Here is an 11,698-nt window from a genome sequence, read left to right on the forward strand (position 1 = left end):
GGAACTGAATGGTGGAGCTGGGATAAATTCCAGGACCTGAACTGGGGGCTCTGGGCACATTTCATGCACCACCCCCCTCCAAGAGGTAGGACTCAGCTAGAGTGTGAGAAGATGTCTTTTTATTTAAAAATATTTTTTCCTTTCCACATATTTATTTACGTAAAATTATACTTTTGAGAATTTACATAATAATTTACATGGGGAAATGTTCTGCAGAAACTTTTGTCATCAGTCCTTGTCAGAACATTTTTTTTTTTTTTTAATATTAGAGTAGAGTTGATTAACAATGTTGTGTTAGTTTCATGTGTACAGCAGAGTGATTGAGTAATATGTATACAGGTATCTATTCTTTTTCAAATTCTTTTCCCATTTAGGTTGTTACCTAATATTGAGCAGAGTTCCCTGTGCTCTACAGTAGGTCCCTGTTGGTTATCCATTTTAAATATAGCAGTTTGGACATGTCAATCCCAAACTCCCAATCTATCCTTCCCCCACACCCTTCCCCACTGGTAACTGCAAGTTCATTCTCTAAGTCTGTGAGTCTGTTTCTGTGTTGTAAATAAGTTCACTTGTATCATGTTTTAAAATTTTATTATTTTATTTATTTATTTTCCCTATTTTTTGGGCTGTGTCGGGTCTTCGTTACAGTGTGCGGGCTTCTCTCTAGTTGTGGCGTGCGGGTCTTCTCTCTGTAGTTGTGGTGCGCGGGGTCCAGCATGCGTGGGCTCTGTAGTTTGCAGCATGCGGGTTCTTTCGTTGAGGTGCGCAAGCTCAGTGGCACGCGGGCTTAGTTGCCCCACGGCATGTGGGATCTTAGTTCCCCGGCCAGGGATGAAACCTGCGTCCCCTGCATTGGAAGGCAGATTCTTTACCACTGTATCACCAGGGAAGTCCCTCACTTGTATCATTTTTTTTCAAGTTTCCACATAAAAGCGATATATGATATTTATCTTTCTCTGTCTGACTTACTTCACTTAGTATGATAATCTCCAGGTCCATACATGTTGCTGCAAATGGCATGGTTTCATTCTTTTTAATGGCTGAGTAGTATTGCATTGCATATATGTAGCACAAGAAGATGTCTTTTTAAAATAAGAGATTTAGTTGTAAATGCTTGTCCAATGCAAACCAGGCAGCTAGTGCAGCTAATGCGCAAAAAGAAATAAGACCAGGTCATGGCAAGTCAGATGTAAAAGGAGGGCTCTGTAGCTCCTGGAAGAGCCAGGAGGTCAGGGTGGGTACAGGGGGGCAGGTGGCAGGAGCCTACGTGGATTTGGAGAGAAGCCAGAGACAGGGCAATGGAATTCCACAGTTCATTTGAAAACAGGCATTCACCTGTTAAGTTGATTCCCGACTGTTTTAAAATATAGTGTTTTAATAGAAGATCTGAGGTACAGTAAGGCCAGCAGATCAGGGGATGGCTGCCATTGAAAGACAGTTTGTTACTCATGGTTCCCAAGAGGTTGGGCATGCTGCACCAGCAGGGCCACACAGGGAAGCACCAGGGTCAGCCAGGAGGGAGAGGGAGGGAGAGGAAAACACAGGCAGGAGACTTTATCATGATTTCCATGGGAAGAAATGGGTGAGCAGGGCCAGCAGGCTAAGGATTGCTCGTGTGAACAATATCCGTGGCTCCGGGGCAGAGGGGCTGTCCCTAGTCATCGGGCACCTGGCCCTGGGGTATTCAGGTCAGGGGGGTAGTAGCCCAGGTGTGAAAGTCCTGTGAGAGCCCGATAGAGGAGGTGGTGGGCTCTGGCTTGGTTGGCTTGTATTTGAAAAGCACACTCACAGGTAAGTTGTTTATTATCTTTAGGCATTGGCCATCCCTAGGAGGGGCAGTCCTTCCAGAGTGGGCTGCAGATGTCAAACCATCAGAATACAGAAAATAAAAGACATGTAAGAGAGTGTCATGGACATATATACACTACCAAATGTAAAATAGATAGCTAGTGGGAAGCAGCCACATAGCACAGGGAGATCAGCTCGGTGCTTTGTGACCACCTAGAGGGGTGGGATGGGGACGGTGGGAGGGAGGGAGATGCAAGAGGGAAGAGATATGGGAACATATTGTATGTGTATAACTGATTCACTTTGTTATAAAGCAGAAGCTAACACACCATTGTAAGGCAATTATACTTCAATAAAGATGTTAAAAAAAAAAAAAGACATGGTTAATATCTGGGCCTGGTCTGACTTCTTTTTTTTGTTTTTTTTTTTAATAGTTTTGTAAATTGAAGTACAGTTGATTTACAATGTTGTGTTAGTTTCTGCTGTACAGCAAAGTGACTCAGTTATACATATATATACATTCTTTTTCATATTCTTTTCCATTATGGTTTATCACAGGATACTTAATATAGTTCCTTGTGCTATACAGTAGGACCTTATTGTTTATCCATTCTCTATATAGTAGTTTGCATCTGCTATTCCCAAACTCCCAATCCATCGCTCCCCATTCCGGCAGCCACAAGCCTGTTCTCTATGTCTGTAAGTCTGTTTCTGTTTCATAAGTATGCTCATTTGTGTCGTATTTTAGATTCCACGTATAAGTGATATCACATGGTATTTGTCTTCCTCTGACTTCACTTAGTATGATAAGCTCTAGGTGCATCCATGCTGCAGCAAATGGCATTATTTCATTCTTTTTTCATGGGTGAGTAATATTCCATTGTGTGTGTGTGAGTGTGTGTGTGTGTGTGTGTACAAACACATATATATACACACTCACACACACACATATATATATCTATCTATCTCACTTCTTTATCCATTCCTCTATGGTCTGACTTCTCTCTAGTGTATAGTATAATTGCAGTTTTATGATCTCAATCTATTTAAAGTTAATTTTTCCAGGACTTTTTGTTTTTGCAAAGGCTATATCATGAGGACTGCACCCCCCTACCCCATGTCATTATTGTTCTTGGACTTAGCAAGGATCTGGATACATGGTGAGGGGGTGCGTGGCTTTACTGTGCCAATGGTCAGATGCTGTGCTGTGCACATGGGCCCTCCTGGTGTCTGCAGTGCCTGTGACTAGAGCCTGTCCTTTGGGATAAGTACAGGTTGTTATACTATAGCTCCACACCTAAGGAGGTGCCATTCACTTGGTAGGTTTGTATGTTTATTATAAATTTCCAGCAGATGGCAGTAAAGCGTCTTAATCTAACAAAGTCTACTAGGACGATTTTTCCGGCAAGTGGCTCTAAGTTGCACATGGGTCCTGGAAGGGCCCATTGCCTAGCAGTCCTGGCCTTACAGGCCACCCTGCTTTGTCTCACTCTGCAGGGGCTGCACTCACACCTCATCAGCCGGCAATAGAGGGGCTTCTCAGCTTAGCTCCCAGGGAAGCTCCTTATCGTTTTAACAGCCTAACTTAAAAAAATTAAGAAAATTTTTCTTTTACTTTTAAAAATTCTTTTCCATTGTGGTTTATTACGGGATATTGAATAGAGTTCCCTGTGCTCTACAGTAGGACCTTGTTGGCTATCTATTTTATATATAGTAGCGTGTATCTGTTAGTCCCAAACTCCTAATCTAGCCCTCCCCTACCCCCTTTCCCCTTTGGGAACCATAAGATTTTCCTCTATGTCTGTGAGTCTGCTTTTGGTTCGTAAATAAGTTCATTTGTATCTTTTTTTATATTCCACATATGTGATATCATATGATATTTGTCTTTCTCTGACTTACTTCACTTAGTATGATAACCTCTAGGACCATCCATGTTGCTGCAAATGGCATTATTTCATTCTATTTATATGGCTGAGTAATATTCCATTGTATATATGTACCACATCTTCTTTATCCATAATGGAAAAGACTATAAAAAAGAATGTATATATTCAATATGTGTATAACTGAGTCACTTTGCTGTACACCTGAAACTAACACAACATTGTAAATCAACTATACTTCAATTAAAAAAAAATGATTTCCCCTCCATTTGTCCATCAGAAGAATTTATTTTTCTCATTGTGTCCTCAGCCACAGCTATGCTGGGAAGAGCCATTTGACAAATACATTCTGTTCTTTAATAGATATATTTTTAAAGAAACGAATTTAGAATGGCTTTATATTTGTTTATTCATCAATTTACTAATTCAGCCTCTATTTATTAGCAGCCTAAGGTGTGCTGGGATCTTCCCTGGTCACTGGGGAGCCATGGAGAAGGTAACTGCCCTTAGCAGATTTCAGGCCGCAAGAGGGATTCATCAGAGTCACAAGTATATAGCAGCAGAGGGTTGCATTTTTAGCAGCTACTTTTAAAACAAAATTATTTTTTATTGAAGTATAGTTCAATTACAATGTTGTGTTAATTACTGCTATACAGCAAAGTGACTCAGTTATACATATGTATACATTCTTTTCCATATACTTTTCCATTGTGGTTTATCCCAGGATATTGAATATAGTTCCCTGTGCTCTACAGTAGGACCTTGTTGTTTATCCATTCTATATATACTAGTTTGCATCTGCTGATTCCAAATTCCCAGTCCAAACCTCTCCCACCCCCTTCCCCCTTGGCAACTACAAGTCTGTTCTCTATGTCCCTGATTCTATTTCTGTTTCATAGACAGGTTCATTTGTGTCATATTTTAGATTCCACATGTAAGTGATATCATATGGTATTTGTCTTTCTCTTTAGTAGCTACTTTTAATTTGCTTGACAAATGAATTTGCTAGACAAACTGCTGCAGAAATATCCCTGGGTAGAAATTACTCCATGCAAGAGAAAATACAGTTCTCCTTTCAAGCACTGGTCTGATACCAGAGTTTTTGTTGAGAGCACGGAAGGTGGGCAAAAGATGAGGGTGAACCTGACCTAAAGTAAATTTTGGTGAGGAGTCTCAGGGCTGTTTGGCTTCACCCACTCTGCTTTCCCATTACTGTGATTGTATGCATTCTTAGTCTCATGCTGGTTCTATAAAGGGATGGCAAAACTGTTTCGGAAACCGAAGATAAAATTGCTTTGGAGAGCTCTCATTTTGGTCTCCTGGTGGGTTGTAAGCAAACACATTCTTGGAAGCTGAGCAATGAACCCCTGCTGTTTCAAGCCAGGAGGACTACACAGCTGTCAAGCTTGCGCTGCCCTGGGAGCCCCCACAGTCTAGGGGTCTACAGGGAGGTCCTGCATTGGGTGCGAATGCCAGAGCTGGGGAAATCACGTGCCCATCTGGGACATGGTGAGGGCTCAGAGCATGTGCAGTATAGCAACAGAAAAGGGATTGATGCACGGGGCCAGATCCTCCCCCACCCTTTTCCTCCCAGGCACACCGTGTGTGTTTTCCCACTTTAAAACTTAAGTAAACACCACCCATCTTAGTGTATAATTCTGAGAATTTTGAAAGAAGTATAGAGTTGAGTAGTCACAACCAGGATATGGGATAATTCTGCAACCCCCAAAGTTTCCCCATGTCCCAGCTCCTGACAAACAGTCATCTATTGGATGTCCCTATATTTCTGTCTTTGCAAAAATGTCATATAAATGGAGTTGTACAGTACATACCCTTTTGAGTCTGCCTTCTTTCCCTTAGCATGATGCACTTGCCACTCATCCACATTGACTCAGTAGTTTGTTCCTTTTTTATTGCTGTGTAATATTCCATCGTATGGTTGTAGCATAGTCTGCTTCTCCATTCACCCGTTGAGAGACCTTTGGGCTGTTTTCCATTTTTGGCAGTTATGGAAAAGTTGCGATACACCTTTGTGTATAGGTTTTTGTGTGAACATAGATTTTCATTTCACTTCGGTAAATACCGAGGAGTGGGATATCTGGCTTGTATGATAAGTGTACGTTTAACTTCATGAAAGACAGAAATTGTCAGAATGGATAATAAAAGCAATTACCATAGATAAAAAGACACATTATATAATGACAAAAGGGTCAATTCACCATGAAGACATCCCAGATGAATAAGTACCTAACAACAGACATTCAAAATACATGTCTTTTTATCTGTGGTTATTTTATTTGCCCTGAAGTATGTTTTGATATTATTATAGCCATCCCAGTTTTCTTTTTAGTAGTGTTTGCGTGAAATATCTTTTCCTGTACTTTTGCTTTTAATTTACCTATATCTTTATATTTCAAGTCAGTTTCTTATGGGTAGCATGTAGTTTGGTCATTGTATTTTTATTATCCATTCTGATAATTTCTGTCTTTTATTTGATGTGTAAAACAGTTTTGCCATCCCACTATGACCTGTGGGACAACTCTGGCCTGCCTATGGATTTATGTATAGTTTATGGCTTTTTTCATGTTACAATGGCCTAGTAGACTGGTTGAAACAGAAAGCATATGGTCCAAAAAGCCAAAAATATTTATTGTCTGTCCCTTTTACAGAAAAAGTTTGCTAACCCTTGGTTAAAACCATTTACATTTAATGTAATTATTGATATGTTTGGATATAGATTTACTATTTTATTATTTGTTTTCTGTTTGTTTCCTCTTTTTTTTTTTTTGTTCCTCTGCTCACCCTTTTCTGCTTTCTTTTGGGTTATTTGAATTTTTTTTTTTTTTATAAATTTATTTATTTTATTTTTTATTTTTGGCTGTGTTGGGTCCTCGCTGCTGTGTGTGGGCCCTCTCTAGCTGCGGCAAGTGGGGGCCACTCCTCATCGCGGTGCGTGGGGCTCCCACCGTCACGGCCTCTCTTGTTGCGGAGAACAGGCTCCAGACGCGCAGGCTCAGCAGCTATGGCTCACGGGCCTAGTTGCTCCGCGGCATGTGGGATCTTCCCAGACCAGGGCTCGAACCCGTGACCCCTGCATTAGCAGGCAGACTCCCAACCACTGCACCACCAGGGAAGCCCCTGAATTTTTTTTTAATATTGTAGTTTATCTATTTTGTTTTTGACTATCCTTCTGTCTACATATACATATACATACATAGAAATATATATATATATATTTGCTCCAGGGATTACAATATACATAGTTCACTTTTCAGAGTTTATTTAGCATCACTATTTTGTCACTTCAAATGGACTGCATTAATCTTACCACCATATAACTCCCTTTACCCTCCCTACTTTGTGCTATAGTTGTGTTATGTATTATATTTATTCACACTGAAAACTCATCAGATAATATTCAAATTTTTTTCTTTCAACCCTGCAATGTATTTTAAAGTACTCAAGAGGACAGAAGAGTCTACTATATTTACCCCGATATTTACCATTTCTCTTTCTTTTTCTTGGCTCCTGGTGCTCTAAGTTGACTTCTGGTAGCATTTCCCTTCTGCTTGAATAACTTCCTTCAGCAATTAAAAAAATTTTTTAGTTTAGGTGTAATTGACATGTGACATATGTTAGTTTCAGGTGTACAACATCATGATTTGATATGTGTATATATTACAACATGATCACCATGATATGTCTAGTTAACATCTATCACTATACATAATTAAAAGCTTTTTTTTTCTTGTGATGAGAACTTGTAAGATCTATACTCTTGGCAACTTTCAAATATGCAATACAGTATTATTACTAACTTTAACCATCATGCTGTACATTACATGCCGTGACTTATTTATTTTATAACCAGAAGCTTGTACCTTTTGATCCCCTTCACCCATTTCCACCCCTGTAAACCCCATCGCTGGTGACCACCAATCTCTTCTCTATATATATGAGCTTGGTTTTTATATGTGTGTGTTTTTTTTTTTTTGGTTCCACTTATAAATGGGATCATACAGTATGTCTTTTCTCTGTCTGACTTATTCACTTAACATAATGCCCTCAAGGTCCATCCATGTTGTCACAAATGGCAGCATTTCTCTCTTTTTTATGGCTGGATCATAACATCTACAGATTCAATGCAATCCCTATTAAAATTCAAATGGCATTTTTTTACAGAAATAGAACAAACAATCCTAAAATTTGTACAGAACCACAAAAGACCCTGAATAACCAAAACATTTTTGAAAAAGAAGAACAAAGCAGGAGGCATCATGGTACCTGATTTCAAACTATATTACAAAATTATATTAATCAAAACAGTATGGTACTGGCATAAAAAATGTTTTATAGCTCAATGCAACAGAATAGAGAGCCTATAAATGAAACCATGCATATATGGTCAATTGATTTACAACAAAGGAGCCAAGACTATACAATGTGGAAAGAACAATCTCTTCAATAAATGATGCTGAGAAAACTGAACAATCACATGCAAGAAAATGAAACCAGACCACTTTCTTACACCATACACAAAAACTAACTTAAAATGGATTAAAACTTGAATGTAAGACCTGAAACTATAAAACTCCTAGAAGAAAATATAGGTGGTAAACTCTGTGGCATCAATTTTGGCAATGATCTTTTTGGATTGGACACCCAAAGCAAAGGTAACAAAAGCAAAAATAAACAAGTTGGACTACATCCAACTAAAAAGCCTCTGCTCAGCAGAGGAAACCATCAACAAAGTGAAAATCAAATGGGATAAAATATTTGCAAATCATATACCTGATAAAGCGTTAATATGCAAAATATATAAAGAACTCATACAACTCAATAGCAAGAAAACCCCAAACAATGCAATTTAAAAATGGGCAGATCTGAATACACATTTTTCCAAAGAAGACATACAAATGGCCAATATGTGATGAAAGGTTGCTCAACATCACTAACCATCAGGGACATGCAAATTAAAACCACAGTGAGACACCTCACACCTGTTAGGATAGCCACTATTAAAAAAAAAGAAATTAACAAGTGTTGGTGAGGATGTGGAGAAACTGAAGCCTTGTGCACTGTTGATAGGGATGTAAAATGAGGCAGCTACTATGGAGAACAGTGTGAAATTTCCACAAAAAAATTAAAAGTTGAATTATCATATGATCCAACAATTCCACTTCTGGGTATTTACTCAGAACAACTGAAATCAGTATCCAGAAGAGATATCTACACTCCCATATTCACTGAAGCCTTGTTCACAGTGGACAAGAAGTAGAAACAATCTAAATGTCAAATGGTGGAAGAATGGAGGAACAAAAGGTAATATATCCATACAAGGGAACATTACTTAGCCATAAAAAAGAATGAAATCTTGTTATTTGCTACAACATGGATGAAACTTGAGGACTTTATGTTCAGTGAAAAAAGACAGTCACAGAAGGGCAAATACTGCATGATTCCACTTATATGAGGTGAATGGTGGTGACCTGGGACTGGAGTTGGGGCAGGGAAAAGGGGGAGATATTGTTCAATGGGTATAAAGTTACAGTCACGAAAGATGATTAAGTTCTAGAGGTCTGCTGTACAATTTTGTGGTTACAGTTAACAATACTGTAATGTATACTTAAAACTTTTTTAAGAGAATAGATTTCATGTTATGTGTTTTTTAATGTGTGTGTGCACGCACACACACATGCATGATAAAAAAGAGTAGGAGTTATTTTGGTGGGGCTAGTGGTGGACTCAAGGAGGGCTCATGTCAAGGGGTGCTTCCCAGAACTTCTGCTGCCAATGTCCTTGTCCCCATGGTGAGCCATAGCCACCCCCGCGCCTCTGCAGGAGATGCTCCAGCACTAGCAGTTGTGGGGCTGACAGGGTCTAGGTGCTCTGGCTGGGTGTCAGGCGGGAGCCTCTGAGGTGGGAGAGCTGAGTTCAGGGCATTGGTCCACAAGAGACCTCCCGGCCCCACGTAATATCAGTTGGCAAGAACTCTCCCAGAGATCTCTGTCTCAACGTTAAGACCCAGCTCCACTCAACGACCAGCAAGCACCAGTGCTGGGAACCCCATGCCAAACAATTAGAAAGACAGGAACACAACCCCACCCATTAGCATAGAGGCTGCCTAAAATCATAATAAGTTCACAGACATCCCAAAACACACCACCAGATGCGGTACTGCCCACCAGAAAGACAGGATCCAGCCTCATCCACCAGAACACATGCACCAGTCCCCTCCACCAGGAAGCCTACACAACCCACTGAATCAACCTTACCCACTGAGAGCAGACACCAAAAACAATGGGAACTACGAACCTGCAGCCTGTGAAAAGGAGACCCCAAAAACAGTAAGTTAAGCAAAATGAGAAGACAGAGAAATACACAGCAGATGAAGGAGCAATGTAAAAACCCACGAGACCAAACAAATGAAGAGGAAATAGGCAGTCTACTTGAAAAAGAATTCAGAGTAATGATAGTAAAGATGATCCAAAATCTTGGAAATAGAATGGAGAAAATACAAGAAACATTTAACAAGGACCTAGAAGAACTAAGGAACAAACAAACTATGATGAACAACACAATAAATGAAATTAAAAATTCTCTAGAAGGAATCAATAGCAGAATAACTGAGGTAGAAGAACGGATAAGTGACCTGGAAGATAAAATAGTGGAAATAACTACCACAGAGAAGAATAAAGAAAAAAGAATGAAAAGAATTGAGGACAGTCTCAGAGACCTCTGGGACAACATTAAACACACCAACATTCAAATTATAAGGGTCCCAGAAGAAGAAGAGAAAAAAAAAGGGACTGAGAAAATATTTGAAGAGATTAGAGTTGAAAACTTCCCTAATATGGGACAGGATATAGTCAATTAAGTCCAGGAAGCGTAGAGAGTACCATACAGGATAAATCCAAGGAGAAACACGCCAAGACACATATTAATCAAGCTATCAAAAATTAAATACAAAGAAAAAATATTAAAGGCAGCAAGGGAAAAGCAACCAATAACATACAAGGGAATCTCCATAAGGTCAACAGCTGATCTTTCAGCAGAAACTCTGCAAGCCAGAGGGAGTGGCAGGACATATTTAAAGTGATGAAAGGGAAAAACCTACAACCAAGATTACTCTACCCAGCAAGGATCTCATTCAGATTCAATGGAGAAATTAAAAACTTTACAGACAAGCAAAAGCGAAGAGAATGCAGCACCAAACCAGCTTCACAACAAATGCTAAAGGAACTTCTCTAGGCAGGAAACACAAGAGAAGGAAAAGACCTACAGTAACAATACAATAACAAACCCAAATACAATCAAGAAACTGGTAATAGGAACATGCATATCGATAACTGCCTTAAATGTAAATGTAAATGGATTAAATGCTCCCACCAAAAGACATAGACTGGCTGAATGGGTACAAAAACAACACCCATATATATGCTGTCTACAAGAGACCAACTTCAGACCTAGGGACACATACAGACTGAAAGTGAGGGATGGAAAAAGATATTCCATGCAAATGTAAATCAAAAGAAAGATGGAGTAGCAATTCTCATATCAGACAAAATAGACTTTAAAATAAAGACTATTACAAAAGACAAAGAACAACACTACCGAATGGTCAAGGGATCAATCCAAGAAGAAGATATAACAATTGTAAATATTTATGCACCCAACATAGGAGCACCTCAATACATAAGGTAAGAACTTATTAAACTGGTAAGAACAGATACTACACTTGATCTTAGCCAAAAGGCTGAGAAGCGATTTTTTTTTTTGGGGGGGGGTTTGTTTATTTATTTATTTTTGACTGGCTCAGGTCTTAGTTGCAGCACACGGGATCTTCACTGTGGCATGTGGGCTTCTCTCTAGCTGCGGCGTTCAGGCTTTCTCTCTCTAGTTGTGGCATGCAGGCTCCAGAACACGTGGGCTCTGCAGTTTGTGGCACGCGGGCTCTCTAGTTGAGGCGCATGGGCTCAGTAGTTGAGGCACGCAGGATCAGTAGCCCCGCGGCACGTGGGAATCTT

The 11,698-nt window shown here is 39.7% G+C and overlaps 1 pseudogene; it reads right to left on the reverse strand.

The window, feature by feature from the left end:
• Positions 1-11,311: 11,311 nt before the first annotated feature.
• LOC132369394 (U2 spliceosomal RNA) lies at positions 11,312-11,439 on the reverse strand (annotated as a pseudogene).
• Between the last annotated feature and the right edge of the window lie 259 nt (positions 11,440-11,698).

The sequence above is a fragment of the Balaenoptera ricei genome, chromosome 7, assembly GCF_028023285.1.
Source record: "Balaenoptera ricei isolate mBalRic1 chromosome 7, mBalRic1.hap2, whole genome shotgun sequence".
Taxonomy (NCBI): domain Eukaryota; kingdom Metazoa; phylum Chordata; class Mammalia; order Artiodactyla; family Balaenopteridae; genus Balaenoptera; species Balaenoptera ricei.